Source organism: Delphinapterus leucas, chromosome 9 (genome assembly GCF_059928025.1).
Source record: "Delphinapterus leucas isolate spDelLeu-1000000601 "Yukka" chromosome 9, BTC_Dleu_Yukka2, whole genome shotgun sequence".
NCBI classification, from domain to species: domain Eukaryota; kingdom Metazoa; phylum Chordata; class Mammalia; order Artiodactyla; family Monodontidae; genus Delphinapterus; species Delphinapterus leucas.
Genome location: NC_143137.1, coordinates 99,135,261 through 99,150,405, shown reverse-complemented (window position 1 = coordinate 99,150,405; position 15,145 = coordinate 99,135,261).

The window sequence follows — 15,145 nt, the reverse complement described above, 5'->3', positions numbered from 1 at the left end:
GCGGAGCATGGGCTCCAGGCGTGCGGGCTCAGTAGTTGTGGCTCATGGGCTCAGTAGTTGTGGCTCGCTGGCTCTAGAGTGCAGGCTCAGTAGTTGTGGCACACAGGCCCAGGTGCTCCACAGCATGTGGGATCCTCCCAGACCAGGGCTCGAACCCGTGTCCCCTGCATTGGCAGGTGGATTCCCAAACACTGTGCCAGCAGGGAAGCCCCATACTCTCTTGATTACTGTGGCTTTGTAGTATAGTCTGCATTCCAGAAGCCTGATTCCTCCAGCTCCGTTTTCCTTTCAAAGATTGCTTTGGCTATTTGGGGTCTTTTGTGTTTCCATACAAATTGTGAAATTTTTTGTTCTAGTTCTGTGAAAAATGCCATTGGTAGTTTGATAGGGATTGCATTGAATCTGTAGATTGCTTTGGGTAGTATAGTCATTTTAACAATGTTGATTCTTCCAATCCAAGAACATGGTATATCTCTCCATCTGTTTGTGTCATCTTTAATTTCTTTCATCAGTGTCTTATAGTTTTCTGCATACAGGTCTTTTGTTTCCTTAGGTAGGTTTATTCCTAGGTATTTATTCTTTTTGTTGCAATGGTGAATGGGAGTGTTTCCTTAATTTCTCTTTCAGATTTTTCATCATTAGTGTATAGGAATGCAAGAGACTTCTGTGCATTAATTTTGTATCCTAATACTTTACCAAATTAATTGATTAGCTCTAGTAGTTTTCTGGTAGCATCTTTAGGATTCTCTATGTATAGTATCATGTCATCTGCAAACAGTGACAGCTTTACTTCTTCTTTTCTGATTTGGGTGCCTTTTTTCTTTTTCTTCTCTGCTGTGGCTAAAACTTACAAAACTACAAAACTTACAAAACTTACACTATTATTGAACAATAGTGGGGAGAGTGGACAACCCTGTCTTTTTCCTCATCTTAGAGGAAATGGTTTCAGTTTTTCACCATTGAGAACGATGTTGGCTGTGGGTTTGTCATATATGGTCTTTATTATGTTGAGGTAAGTTCCCTCTTTGCCTACTTTCTGGAGGGTTTTTATCATAAATGGGTGTTCAATTTTGTTGAAAGCTTTTTCTGCATCTATTGAGATGATCATATGGTTTTCCTCCATCAGTGTGTTAGGGTGCTTCATCACATTGATTGATTTGCATGTATTGAAGAATCCTTGCATTCCTGGGATAAACCCCACTTGATCATGTACATGATCCTTTTAATGTGCTGTTGGATTCTGTTTGCTAGTAGTTTGTTGAGGATTTTTGCATCTATGTTCATCAGAGATATTGGCCTGTAGTTTTCTTTTTTATGATCTTTCTCTGATTTTGGTATCAGGGTGATGGTGGCCTCGTAGAATTAGTTTGGGAGTGTTCCTCCCTCTGCTATATTTTGGAAGAGTTTGAGAAGGATAGGTGTTATCTCTTCTCTAAATGTTTGATAGAATTCGCCTGTGAAGCCATCTGGTCCTGGGCTTTTGTTTGTTGCAAGATTTTTAATCACAGTCTCAATTTCAGTGCTTGTGATTGGTCTCTTTATATTTTCTATTTCTTCCTGGTTCAGTCTTGGAAGGTTGTGCTTTTCTAAGTATGTGTCCATTTCTTCCAGGTTGTTCATTTCATTGGCATAGATTTGCTTGTAGTAATCTCTCATGATTCTTTGTATTTCTGCACTGTCAGTTGTTACTTCTCCTTTTTCATTTCTAATTCTATTGATTTGAGTCTTCTGCCTTTTTTCTTGATGAGTCTGGCTAATGGTTTATCAATTTTGTTTATCTTCTCAAAGAACCAGCTTTTAGTTTTATTGATCTTTGCTATCATTTCCTTCATTTCTTTTTCATTTATTTCTGATCTGATCTTTATGATTTCTTTCCTTCTGCTAACTTTGGGGTTCTTTTGTTCTTCTTTCTCTAATTGCTTTAGGTGTAAGGTTAGGTTGTTTATTTGAGGTGGGATTGTATTGCTATAAACTTCTCTCTTAGAACTGCTTTTGCTGCTTCCCATAAGTTTTGGGGTGTTGTGTTTTCATTGTCATTTGTTTCTAGGTATTTTTTTAATTTCCTCCTTGATTTCTTCAGTGACCTCTTGGCTATTAAGTAGTGTATTGTTTAGCCTCCACGTCTTTGTATTTTTTACAGATTTTTTTCCTGTAATTGATATCTAGTCTCATAGCATTGTGATCAGAAAAGATACTTGATACAATTTCAATTTTCTTAAATTTACCGAGGCTTAATTTGTGACCCAAGATATGATCTATCCTGGAGAATATTCCATGAGCACTTGAGAAGAAAGTGTATTCTGTTGTTTTTGGATGGAATGTCCTATAAATAGCAATTAAGTCCATCTTGTTTAATGTATCATTTAAAGCTTGTGTTTCCTTATTTATTTTCATTTTTGATGATCTGTCCATTGGTGAAAGTGGGGTGTTAAAGTCCCCTACTATTATTGTGACACTGTCAATTTCACTATTTATGGCTGTTAGCATTTGCCTTATGTATTGAGGTGCTCCTATGTTGGGTGCATAACGATTTACAATTGTTATATCTTCTTCTTGGATTGATCCCTTGATCATTATGTAGTGTCCTTCTTTGTCTCTTGTAATACTCTTTATTTTAAAGTCTCTTGTTTCATATGAGAATTGCTTTTGTTTCATATGAGAATTGCTACTCCAGTTTTGTTTTGGTTTCCATTTGCATGGAATATCTTTTTCCATCCCCTCACTTTCAGTCTGTATGTGTCCCTAGGTCTGAAGTGGGCCTCTTGTACACAGCATATATACAGGTCTGTTTTTGTATCCATTCAGCCAGTCTATGTCTTTTGGTTGGAGCATTTAATCCATTTACATTTAAGGTAGTTATCAATATGTATGTTCCTATTACCATTTTCTTATTTGTTTCGGGTTTGTTACTGTAGGTCTCTTCCTTCTCTTGTGTTTCCTGCCTAGAGAAGTTCCTTTAGCATTTGTCGTAAAGCTGGTTTGGCGGTGCTGAATTCTGTTAGTTTTGCTTGTCTGTAACGTTTTAAATTTCTCTGTCAAGTCTGAATGAGATCCTTGCTGGGTAGAGTAATATTGGTTGTAGGCTTTTCCCTTTCATCACTTTAAATATGTCCTGCCAGTCCCTTCTGGCTTGCAGAGTTTCTGCTGAAAGATCAGCTGTTAACCTTATGGGGATTCCCTTGTATGTTGTTGTTTTTCCCTTGCTGCTTTTAATATTTTTTCTTTGTATTTAATTTTTGATAGTTTGATTAATATGTGCCTTGGAGTGTTTCTCCTTGGATTTATCCTGTATGGGACTCTATGTGCTTCCCGTACTTGATTGCCTATTTCCTTTCCCATATTAGGGAAGTTTTCACCTATAATCTCTTCAAATATTTTCTCAGTCCCTTTCCTTTTCTCTTCTTCTTCTGGACCCCTATAATTTGAATGTTGGTTCATTAGTGTTGTCCCAGAGGTCTCTGAGACTGTCTTCAGTTCTTTTCATTCTTTTTTCTTTATTCTTCTCTGCAGTAGTTATTTCCACTATTTTATCTTCCAGGTCACTTATCTGTTCTTCTGCCTCAGTTATTCTGCTATTGATTCCTTCTAGAGAATTTTTAATTTCATTTATTCTGTTGTTCATCATTGTTTGTTTGCTCTTTAGTTCTTCTAGGTCCCTGTTGCACGTTTCTTGTATTTTCTTCATTCTATTTCCAAGATTTTGGATCGTCTTTACTATCATTACTCTGAATTCTCTTTCAGGTAGACTGCCTGTTTCCTCTTCATTTGTTTGGTCTGGTGGATTTATTCCTTACTCCTTCATCTGCTGTGTGTTTTTCTGTCTTCTCATTTTGTTTAACTTACTGTGTTTGGGGTCTCCTTTTCACATGCCACAGTTTCGTAGTTCCCATTGTTTTTGGTGTCTGCCCCCAGTGGGTAAGGTTGGTTCAGTGGGTTGTGTAGGCTTCCAGGTGGAGGGGAGTGGTGCCTGTGTTCTGGTGGATGAGCCTGGATGTTGTCTTTCTGGTGGGCAGGACTGCATCCGGTGGTGTGTTTTAGGGTGTCTGTGAACTTATTATGATTTTAAGCAGCCTCTCTGCTAATGGGTGGTGTTGTGTTTCTGTCTTGCTAGTTGTTTGGCATAAGGTGTCCATCACTGTAGCTTGCTGGTCATTGAGTGGAGCTGGGTCTTAGCGTTGAGATGGAGATCTCTGGGAGAGCTCTTGCTGTTTGATATTACATGGAGCTGGGAGGTCTCTGGTGGACCAATGTCCTGGAATCGGCTCTCCCACCTCAGAGGCACAGGCCTGACACCTGGCCGGAGCACCAAGACCCTGTCAGCCACACGGCTCAGAAGAAAAACGAGAAAAAAATAATTAATTAATTTAATTTAATTAAAAATTTACTATTATAAAAAAATTATTAAAAATCAAAAGAATTTAAACATAAAAAGAAAGAAGAGAGCAACCAAACCAAACAACAAATCCAACAATGATAACAAGCACTAAAAACTATACTAAAAAAAAAAGAAGAAACGGACAGACAGAACCCTAGGACAAATGGTAAAAGCAAAGCTATACAGACAAAATCACAGAAAGAAGCATACACATACACACTCACAAAAAGAGAAAAAGGAAATATATATATACACATATAAAATAAAAAGGAAGAGAGCAACCAAATCAGTAAACAAATCTCCCAATGATAATACACTCTAAATACTAAACAAAGATAAACATAAAACCAGAAACAAATTAGATGCAGAAAGCAAACCCCAAGTCTACAGTTACTCCCAAAGTCCACCGCCTCAATTTTGGGATGACTCGTTGTCTATTCAGGTATTCCACAGATGCAGGGTACATCAAGTTGATTGTGGAGATTTAATCCACTGCTCCTGAGGCTGCTGGGAGCGATTTCCCTTTCTCTTCTTTGTTCGCACAGCTCCTGGGGTTCAGCTTTGTTATTTGGCCCCACCTCTGCCTGTAGGTCGCCCTCTGGTGTCTGTTCTTCACTCAGACAGGACGGGGTTAAAGGAGCAGCTGATCAGGGGGCTCTGGCTCACTCAGGCCGGGGGGGGGGGGGGGGGGAGGGAGGGGCATGGAATGCGGGGCGAGCCTGCAGCGGCAGAGGCTGGCGTGACGCTGCAACAGCCTGAGGTGCACCGTGTGTTCTCCCGGGCAAGTTGCCCCTGGATCACGGGACCCTGGCAGTGGCAGGCTGCACAGGCTCTCGGGAGGGGTGGTGTGGATAGTGACCTGTGCTTGCACACAGGATTGTTGGTGGCTGCAGCAGCAGCATTAGCATTTGATACCTGTCTCTGGTGTCCGCGCTGAGAGCCACGGCTTGTGCCCATCTCTGGAACTCGTTTAGGCTGTTCCCAGAATCCCCTCTGCTTGCACACCCTGAAACAATGTTCTCTTGCCTTTTAGGCAGGTCCAGACTTTTCCCAGGACTCCCTCCTGGCTAGCTGTGGTACACAAGCCCCCTTCAGGCTGTGTTCACGTAGCCAACCCCAGTCCTCTCCCTGGGATCTGACCTCCGAAGCCCGAGTCTCAGCTCCTAGACCCCGCCCACCCCAGTGGGTGAGCAGACAAGCCTCTCGGGCTGGTGAGTGCTGGTCAGCACTGATCCTCTGTGCGGGAATCTCTCTGCTTTGCCCTCTGCAACCCTGTTGCTGCACTCTCCTCTGTGGCTCTGAAGCTTCCTCCCTGCTACTTCCTGTCTCTGCCAGTGAAGGGGCTTCCTAGTGTGTGGAAGCTTTTCCTCCTTCACAGCTCCCTCCCAGAGATGCAGGTCCTGTCCCTATTCTTTTGTCTCTGTGTTTTCTTTTTTTTTTTTGCCCTACCCAGGTACGTGGGGAGTTTCTTGCCTTTTGGGAAGTCTGAGGTCTTCTGCCAGCGTTCAGTAGGTGTTCTGTAGGAGTTGTTCCACATGTAGATGTATTTCTGATGTATTTGTGAGGAGGAAGGTGATCTCCATGTCTTACTCCTCTGCCATCTTGAAGGTCTCTCTGACATTTTGTTAATTGTTTTGAGGTTATTTTTCTAGTTCTTTGTTGTTCCTTCTTTTACTCTCTTCACTTGTGATTTGATGATTATCTTTTGTGTTATGTTTCAATTTCTTTCTCTTTTTTGTGTTTATTATAGATTTTTGGTTTGTGGTTATCATAAGATTTACACATATAGAAAAACAAAAAAGATACATATATATACATTATATTTATTATATATGTGATTACTTTTAGTTGCTGATCCCTTAAGTTCAAACGTAGTTCAACAATCTGCATTTTTACTCCATTCTCACCACGTTTACTGTTTCTGACATCATATTTTACATCTTTTTGTTTTGTGTATTCCTTAACTACTTATTCTTGATAAAGATGATTTGACCAGTTTTTTCTTTTAACTTTCCTACTAGTTTTTGTCTGATTTACTACCTTTACTATATGTTTGCCTTTACAAATGAGATTTTTCCTCTTGTAATTTTCATATTTCTTCTTGTAATCTTTTCTGTTTAGAGAAGTCTCTTTAACATATCTTGTAAAGCTCCAGATGCTCCGGACGCACAGGCCCAGCAGCCATGGCTCATGGGCCCAGCCGCTCCGTGGCACGTGGGATCCTCCTGGACCGGGGCATGAACCCGCGTCCCCTGCATCAGCAGGCGGACTCTCAACCACTACGCCACCAGGGAATCCCCAATAATTACTTTAAATGTCAATGGACTAAACGCTCTGATCAAAAGACATAGAGTGGCAGACTAGATTAAAAAAACAAGAACCTACAATATGCTGCCTACAAGAGACTCACTTCAGGGCAAAAGACACACGCACAGAGATTGAAAATGAGGGGATGGAAAAAGATATTTCATGCAAATGGAAACGACAAGAAAGTGGGGGTAGAAATACTCATGTCAGACAAAATAGACTTTGAAAGAGAATCCATAAAGAAAGACAAATGAGGACATTATATAATGATAAAGAGATAAAGACAAAAAGAGGATATTACACTTGTTAACATATGGGCACCCAATATAGAAATACTTAAATGTATAAAACAAATACTAACAGACAGAAAGGGAGAAATGGACAACTGTACAATAATAGTAAGAGACTTTAACACTCCACTAGCATCAATGGATAAATCTTCCAGACAGAAAATCAATAAGGCAAGAAAGTCCTAAATGACACTATAGACTGGTTGGACCTAATTGATATCTACAGGACACCACAAACAAATACACATTTTTTTCAAGTGCACATAAAAAATTCTCTAGGATAAACCACATATGAGGTCACAAATCAAGCCTCAACAAATTTAAGAGGATGGAAATCATATCAAGCATCCTTTCTGACCACAATGGTATGAAACTAGAAATCAACCACCACTGAAAGAAAAACGGGGAAAGAACAAACACATGGAGCCTAAATAATATGCTACTAGAAAAAACAATGGGTCAATGATGAAATCAAAAAGGAAATCAGAAAATACCTCAAGACAAATGACAATGAAAACATAACCTTACAAAATCTGTGGGATGCAGCAAAAGCATTTCTAAGAGGGTAGTTCATACAGGCCTTCACCAGGAAACAAGAAAAATCTCAAATAAACAACCTAGCCTACCACCTAAAAGAAAATACCTACCACCCACCACCTAGAAAAATAAGAAAAACCAAAAGCCAAAGCCAAAAGGGAAGAAATAACACAGATCAGGAAATAAATAAAGTAGAGACCAAAAGACAATAGAAAAGATTACTAAAACTAAGACCTTGTTTTTTGAAAAGATAAACAAAATTGACAAACCTCTGGCCAGGCTCACCAAGGAGAAAAGAGAGAGGACCAACTAAACAAAATAAGAAATGAACAAGGATAAATAGCAACTGATACCATGCAATACACAAAAAAAATCATAAGAGAATACTATGAACAGTTATATGACAGCAAATTGGACAACCTAGAAAAAATGGACAAGTTTCTAGAAACATACAGCCTGCCAAAACTGAGTCAAGAAGAAACATAATTTGAATGTCCCAATCACTAGAAGTGAAATGGAATCTGTAATTAAAACAAACAAATAAAACAAACAAACAAAAACTCCCTGCAAACAAAAGTCCAGGATGAAATGGTTTTACTGGGGAATTCTACAAAACATATAAAGAAAAGCTTACCTATCTTTCTCAAACTATTGCAAAAGATTGAAGAGGAGGGAACACTCCCAAATTCATTCTATGAAGCCACCATCACCCTGATACCAAAATCAGATAAAGACATTACCAAAAAAAAAAAAAAATTACAGGCAAATATCTTTGATGAATATAGATGAAAAATCCTCACCAAAATATTAGCAAACTAAATCCTACAATACATAAAAAGGATCATACTCCATGTTCAAGTTGGATTCATTCAAGGTTTGCAAAGATGGTTCAACATACAGAAAGCAATCATTATGATACAGTAACAAAAGTAAAGACAAAACCCACATGATTATCTCAACAGATGCAGAGAAAGCACTTGACAAAATTAAACATCCATTCATGATAAAAACTCTCACCAAAGTGGGTATAGAGGGAACATATCTCAACATAATAAAAGCCATTTATGAAAACCCACAGCCAACATAATACTCAAGGATGAAAATCTGAAAGCCTTCCCATTAAAATCTGAAAGAAGACAAGGATGCTCACTGTCACCAGTTCTATTCAACATAGTATTGGAACTTCTGGCCACAGCAATCAGACAAGAAAAAGGAATAAAATGTATACAAATTGGAAGGGAAGAGGTAAAACTGCAACTATTTGCAGATGACATGATACTCCATATAGAGAACCCTAAAGTCTCCACACAAAAACCATTAGAAAAATGAATTCATCAAGGTAGCAAGGTATAAGACTAATATGCAGAAATCTGTTGCATTTCTTTACACTAACAATGAAATATCAGAAAGAGAAAGCAAAAAAAATTAAAAATCCCATTAAAAATCATGTCCAAGGGCTTCCCTGGTGGTGCAGTGGTTGAGAATCCGCCTGCCAATGCAGGGGATACAGGTTCGAGCCCTCGTCCAGGAAGGTCCCCCATGCCACGGAGCAACTAAGCCCATGTGCCACAACTACTGAGCCTGCACTCTATAGAGCCTGCGAGCCACAACTACTGAAGCCCATGCACCTAGAGCCCATGCTCTGCAACAAAAGAAGCCACTGCAATGAGAAGCCTGTGCACTGCCACTAAGAGTAGCCCCCACTCACCGCAACTAAAGAAAGCCCACACGCAGCAATGAAGACCCAATGCAGCCAAAAATAAATTTTTAAAAAAAAGGAACAACAGCAACAAAACATTGTGTCCAAAAAGAAAAATACCTAGGAATAAACTTAACCAAGGAGGTGAAAGAACTATAAACCTAAGACTTTGAAACATTGATAAGGAGACCGTTCAAAGAAATGGAAAGATATCCCATGCTCTTGGATGGGAAGAATATTGGTAAAATGGCAACACTACCCAAAATACCCATGACATTTTTCACAGAAATAGAACAAATCATCCTAAAATTTATCTGGAACCACAAAAGACTCAGAATTGTCAAAGCAGTCCTAAGGAAAAAGAATAAAGCTGGAGGCATAACCCTTCCAGACTTCAGACTATACTTTAAAGCTCTAGTAATCAAAACATTGTGTTACTAGCACAAACACAGACACATAGATAAATATAACAGAATAGAGAGCCCAGAAAGAAACCCACACACCTTTGGTCAATTAATCTATAACAAAGGAGGCAAGAATATACAATGAAAAAAAGACACCAAAAAGTGGTGCTAGGAAAGTTGGACAGCTACATGTAAATCAATTAAATTCGAACACTCCCTTATACCATACACAAGAATAAACTCAAAATGGTTTAAAGGCCTAAATATAAGACATGACACCAACAAATTCCTAGACAAAAACATGTGTAAAACTTTCTCTGACATAAATTGTAGCAATATTTTCTTAGATCAGTCTCCCAAGTCAAAAGAAATAAAAGGAAAAATAAACAAATGGGACTACATCAAACTTAAAAGCTTTTGCACAGCAATGGAAACCATCAACAAAATGAAAAGACAACCTATGGAATGGGAGAAAATATTTGCAAATGATGTGACTGACAAGGGAGTTAATATCCAAAATACACAAACAGCTAATACAATTCAATATAAAAAAAAAAAACTCAAGAAATGGGCAGAAGACCCAAATAGACATGTCTCCAAAGAAGACATATAGATGGCCAACAGGCACATCACTAATTATTAGAGAAAAGCAAATCAAAACCACAGTGAGGTATCATCTCACACCTGTCAGAATGGCTATCTTTAAAAATCTACAATAATAAATGCTGGAGAGGGTACAGAGAAAAGGGAGCCCTCCTACACTATTGCTGGGAATGTAAACTGGTGCAGCCACTATGGAAAACAGTATGGAGGTTCCTTTAAAAACTAAAAATAGAGCTACCATATGATCCAGCAATCCCAGTCCTGGGCATATATCTGGAGAAAACCATAATTCAAAAAGATACATGCACCCCAATGTTCATTGCAGCACTACTGACAATAGCCAGGACATGGAAGCAAACTGAATGTCAACAACAGATGAATGGATGAAAAAGATGTGGTACATATATACAATGGAATATTACTTATCCATAAAAAAGAACAAAATAATGCCATTTGCAGCAACACGGATGGGCCCAGAGATTGTCATACTGAGTGAAGTAAGTCAGAGAAAGACAAATACCACATAATATCTCTTATATGTGGAATCTAAAGAAAGGGTACAAATGAACTTATCTACAAAACAGAAACAGAGTTACAGATGTAGAAAACAAACTTATGATTACTGGTCGGGGGGGAAGGGGGAAGAGGGATAAATTAGGAGATCGGGACTGATGTGTACACACTACTGTATATAAAATAGATAACTAGGGAGATTGGATCAAGATGGTGGAGGAGTAGGAAGTGGAGCTCACCTTCTCCCCACAGATACATCAGAAATACACCTACATGTTGAACAACTCTCACAGAACATCTACTGAACGATGGCAGAAGGCCTCAGACTTCCAAAAGGAGAAGAGAAAAGGGGATGTAAATGTATTTGAAAAATTATGGCTAAAAATGTCCCCAAACTTAAAGAAGGAAACAGATATCCAGATATAGGAGGCACAGAGGGTTCCAAAGAAGATGAACCCAAACAGACCTACACCAAGACATATTATAATAAAAATGGCCAAAGTTAAAGATAGAGAGAGGATTCTAAAGGTAACAAGAGATAAACAAAGAGTTCTTTACAAGGGAGAGATAAACAGAGAGTTCTTTACAAGGGAACCCTCATAAGGCTATCAGCTGATTTCTCTACAGAAACACTGCAGGCCAGAAGGTAGGGGCAAAATATATTAAAAATCTTGAAAGAGAAAAATCTTCAACCTAGAATACTCTACCCACCAAGATTATCATTTAGAATAGGAGAAATAATTTCTCAGCCAAGCAAAAACTTCAAGAATACAGCAATACTAAACCTATCCTAAAAGAAATATTGAAAGGTCATCTCTAGATAGAAAAGAAGCAGAAGGAATAGGAAGGAGGAAATCACAATTGGAAAGTAAATCACTTAAATTAGCCAGTATACAGATCAAAAAGAAAAAGAAAAAAACCTATTTGTGAAAGCAATGATACACACAAGGAACAGCAAAAGGATAAACATGAAGATGTAAAAAGGGACATCAAAATCATAAAATGTGGGGAAGGAGGGCAAGAAAATGCAAATTCTTTTTCTTCCTTTTTTTTAGAATGTGTTTTTTAGAATGTGTATGGCTATCAGTCTAAAGCAAGCAGATATAGGAAGGGGTTAACATACTGAAAAACAGGGCAACCACAAACCAAAAACATACAATAGATTCACAAAAACCTAAAAGAAGAGAACACAAGCGTAAAATAAAAGGGAATCATCAAACCACAAAAAAGAAAAAGAAAGAAGAAACAGAATCAACTGGAAAACAAGGTTTGAAATGTCAATAAATACATATGTATCAATAAATACCTTAAATATCAAAGGACTGGATGCTCCAACTGAAAGACACAGAGTGGCAGACTGGATAAAAAAACAAGAGCCTACAATATGCTGCCTACAAGAGACCCACCTTAGGGCAAAGGACACACATAGATTGAAAGTGAGGGGATTGGGAAAGATATTTCATGCAAATGGAAATGACAAGAAAGTGGGAGTTGCAATACTCATATCAGACAAAATAGACTTAAAGCAAAGGCTATCAAGAAAGATAAAGAAGGACACTATATAATGATAAAAGGATCAAAACAAGAAGAGGATTTTACACTTATCACCATATATGCACCTAATATAGAAGCACCCAAATACATAAAACAAATACTAACAGACATAAAGGGAGAAATTGATGGTAATACAATAACAGTAGGAGACTTTAACACCCCACTCACATCAATGGACAGATCTTCCAGACAGAGAATCAATAAGACAACAGAGGTCCTAAATGATACAACAGAACAGTTAGACTTAATTGATCATTTTAATTAATTTATTTTTTTGCTGTGTTGGATCTTCGTTTCTGTGCAAGGGCTTTCTCTAGTTGTGGCAAGTGGGAGCCACTCTTCATTGCGGTGCGCAGGCCTCTCACTGTCGCAGCCTCTCTTGTTGTGGAGCACAGGCTCCAGATGCGCAGGCTCAGTAGTTGTGGCTCATGGGCCTAGTTGCTCTGTGGCATGTGGGATCCTCCCAGACCAGGGCTCGAACCCATGTCCCCTGCATTAGCAGGCAGATTCTCAACCACTGAACCACCAGGGAAGCCCCTAATTGATCATTTTAGATAGTGATATTTTCAATCACTATTTTTGTAGTGACTTTTGGACATTACATCCAAAAAAATCAGAATATATATTATTTTCAAGTGCACACAGAACATTCTCTAGGACTGACCACATCCTAGGGCACAAAACTAACCTCAACAAATTTAAGAGTATAGAAATATTTCAAGCATCTTCTCTGACCACAATGTCATGAAACCAGATATCAACCACAGGAAAAGAAATGAAAAAAAAAAAAAAGATTACATGGAGACTAAATAACATGCTACTAAAAAACCAATGGGTCAACGAGGAAATTAAAAAATACCGAGACAAATGACAATGAAAACACAACCACACAAAATCTATGGAATGCGGCAAAAAAGCAGTTCTTAGAGGGAGGTTCATAGAGATACAGGCCTTCATAAAACAAACAAACAAACAAAAAAACCAAGAAAAATCTCAAGTAAACAACCTAACCTACCACCTGAAAGAATTAGAAGAATAAGGACAAACAAAACCTAAAATCAGCAAAAGGAAGGAAATAATAAAGATCAGGGAGGAAATAAATAAAATAGAGATTAAAAAACAATAGAAAAAAATCAACAAAACCAAAAGCTGGTTCTTTGAAAGGGTAAACAAGATTGACAAACCTCTGGCCAGGCTCACCAAGAAGAAAAGAGAGAGAACCCAAATAAACAAAATAAGAAATGAAAAAGAAATCTCAACAGATATCATAGAAATACAAAAAAAATAAGAGAATACTATGAACAATTATATGTCAACAAATTTGACAGCCTAGAAGAAATGGATAACTTTCTAGAAACATACACTAAAATTGAATCAAGAAGAAATAGATAATTTGAACAGATCCGTCACTAGAAATGAAATAGAATCTGTAATTTAAAAAAACTTCCTACAAACAAAAGTCCAGAACCAGATGGCTTCACAAGAGAATTCTACCAAACATACAAAGAAGAACTTATACCGATTCTTCTCAAATTCTTCCAAAGGACTGAAGAGGAAGGAACACTCTCAAAGACATTCTATGAAGCCACCATCACCCTGATACCCAAACCAGACAAAGATACCACCAAAAAAGAAAATTACAGGCCAATATCTTTGATGAATATAGAGGCAAAAATTCTCAACAAAATATTAGCAAACTGAAGCCAACCACACATAAAAAAGGTCATACACTACGACCAAGTGGGATTCATGCCAGGTTCACAAGGATGGTTCAACATACACAAATCAACCAATGTAATACACCACATTAACAAAAGAAAAGTAAAAAAACACACGATCATCTCAATAGATGCAGAAAAAGCATTTGACAAAATTCAACATCCATTCATGATAAAAAAAAAAAAACTCTTACCAAAGTGGGAATAGAGAGAACATATCTCGACATAATAAAAGCCACTTATGACAAACTCACAGCCAATATAATATTCAAGAGTGAAAAGCTGAAAGACTTCCCACGAAAATCTGGAACAAGACAAGTATGCCCACTTTCACCACTTCTCTTCAACATAGTAGTGGAAGTCCTAGCCACAGCAATCAGACAAAAAAAAAAAAAAAAGAAAAGAAATAAAAGGTATCCAATTTGGAAGGGAAGAGGTAAAACTGTCACTATACGCAGATGACACGATACTATATATAGAAAACCCTAAGGACTCCGCACAAAAACTACTAGATCTAATAAATAAATTCAGCAATGTAGCAGGATATAAGATGAACATTCAGAAATTAGTTGCATTCCTTTACACTAACAATGAAATATCAGAAAGGGAATGTAAAAAAAAAAAAACAATACCTTTTAAAATTTCACCAAGAAAATAAAATATCTAGAAATAAACCTGAGCAAGGAGGTGAAACACTTATATGCTGAGAACTATAAAACATTAATAAAGGAAATAAATGAGGATTCAAAAAAATGGAAAGATATCCCACACTCTTGGATTGGAAGAATTAATATCGTTAAAATGGCAATACAACACACAGCAATCTACAGATTTAATGTGATCCCTATCAAATTACCCATGATACTTTTCACAGAACTACAACAAATAATCCAAAAATGTACATGGAACCATAAAAGACCCAGAACTGCTAGAGCAATCCTGAGGAAAAAAACAAAGCAGGAGGTATAACTTTCCCAGACTTCAGACAATACTACAAAGCTACAGTAATCAAAACAGTGTGATATTGGTACAAAAACAGGCATATGGATCAATGGAACACAATAGAGAGCCCAGAAGTAAACCCAAACACCAATTAATCTTCGATAAAGGAGGCAAGAATATAAAATGGGAAAAAGACAATATCT